The sequence below is a fragment of the Gavialis gangeticus genome, unplaced genomic scaffold (assembly GCF_001723915.1).
Source record: "Gavialis gangeticus isolate Ggan-Ray unplaced genomic scaffold, GavGan_comp1, whole genome shotgun sequence".
Lineage (NCBI taxonomy): Eukaryota > Metazoa > Chordata > Crocodylia > Gavialidae > Gavialis > Gavialis gangeticus.
The window spans coordinates 52,213,982-52,215,964 of NW_017729025.1; the positions used below are offsets into that span (position 1 = coordinate 52,213,982).

Consider the following 1,983-nt stretch of genomic DNA (forward strand, 5'->3'; position numbering starts at 1 on the left):
TGAGGGTGGGCTGCCACTGTGGGCTGGGCTGGGCTGTGCTCAGGGCAGGGAGCAGCAGCGCTGGAAGGGGACTATGGCGAATTTTGGGTGGCTGCAGCCCCCCTGTAGCCCCGCCCCCAGAGTCACCACCATTGCCATAGGGCAGCTTTGCTACGGCACTGTGCTTTAGTACTTCCTTTTGGGAGGTTACTGCACTACACGTGCTACGCATAGTTAGATTTTGCCACTATGATGACATAACTGCCGATCACATGTAGACCCATGCAATCGCTGCATCTCAATAACACACCGTATGGGAACATAGCACATCGCTACATCGCTGTGGGGCAATCTGTAGACACATCCAATATGCAGAATCCATTTCCATCCCAATCTGAGGGAAGCCAAATTATTTCAGCCCCCCACCAAGTGCTTCATTCCTTGCAAATTTTACCCAAAATTGAAAAAAAAAATCAGCAACAGCAACAACAACAAAACTAAATGTTCTCGTGGCTTCAGCCAGATTTTACAGCATCAAAAGATTCAAAGTGTTCAGAGAAGCATCAAGACATTTTGGTTCTAATCCAAATCCTAAAATCTTTCAGACGTGTCCACCTCTCCCCCTAGTTATTTTAATCTCTATTATATGGGTAATAGGAATAAAGCCTCACAAGTTTTTGCATGTGGTTATTTTGATTTTTAGTGCTGGTGAAAAGGGATGGCAGCACTGGATTTAGAGAGCTTGATACAAGAGGCTCTCAGCACCCACCATTTTCACACTGGGAAGTCCTGGCAAGACAGAATCTCCACATACTTATTAGCAATGAAACACATCTGAAGAAACATCACCATTGTAAATAAATGTTTCTCGTATAATCTAGATGAGATAATATTTGCAAACCAGAACCTGAATCCTAAAAGGTTGCCAGTGTGGTCATAAAACATGGGTGCTCTTAATTTAAATACTCAAACAGAAAAAATAGAAAGTAGACAAGGCATGTCTGTCAGAGTGGTCTGGTTAGGAGCATACAGACCCTGAAAGGCAGGATCTCCTGAGTTCCCACATTGTCTTGCTGGGTTTTTATAAAATGTCTGTCACCTTGCTAACTAATATCAGCTCTACCACTCCTTTGCTATATAGCCTTGATCAAATCACTTCACTGTCTTTTACCTCAGTACACCCATTTGGGGATAATGATGCTGACTCATTCACAGGGGAGTTGTGAGGCTTCCTTTGGTTAACATTTGAATGGTGCAAAGTTCTGAGTATTGCTACCTTTGTTAAAACACTAAGGACAAAATTACTGAGGAAGCAGCACAGCCAGCCACCCTGGCCTGCATTTCTGATTAGGAAGAATTGCTCCGAGACAGAAAATGCAAACTCTGCTGGCCCCCGTCCCACTCCACTCCTGACTCCCCATCACTGCAGTAAATGAACCTTATCCAAGACAGTTACAGACGATGCAGTCCTTCAGACAACCAATAAAGAGGATAACAAAGAGCTACAGAGGAAAATACTTCCCTGAAAGAAAACAGAAAGGTCACTTACAACAATAATTAAGGACTCCTGCCCTGCATGATGAGGAGCACCCTCTCCCTGACTGGAAATCAGCAGAAGGGGAAGGTATGCCATTCCTTGCACCAGACAGTCAAGAGACCTGGTGACATTCAGCAGTGCCATTTTCCACAGCCCTATAGGGGCCTAGATAAAGCTCTAGACATCCTTCAGCTTCAAAATTTTCTCTCTTTTCCTATGATCCTTGCAGTCTAACTGCTTTCCCTGCTAGACGCCAGATAGAGGGACCATGACTGGTGGGATGGCAGTGACAGCCCAGGAGTAAATACACTACATTTCAGGAACAGCCCACCCAGAGTTTCCAACAGTCAGCAGCAAGGCAGTGCAAGCATACATTAGTTTCATCGTTTCATAGTTCGTAGTGTTGGAAGGGACCTGAGCAGATCATGAAGTCCAACCCCCTGCCTTGGCAGGAAAAAGTACTGGGG

At 45.1% G+C, this 1,983-nt stretch overlaps 1 protein-coding gene across 9 annotated transcripts in view; it reads right to left on the reverse strand.

The window, feature by feature from the left end:
- The window catches only part of NRXN3 (neurexin 3), a 1,732,637-nt gene that overhangs the window by 1,270,804 nt on the left and 459,850 nt on the right, over positions 1-1,983 (reverse strand). The window lies entirely within an intron of this gene.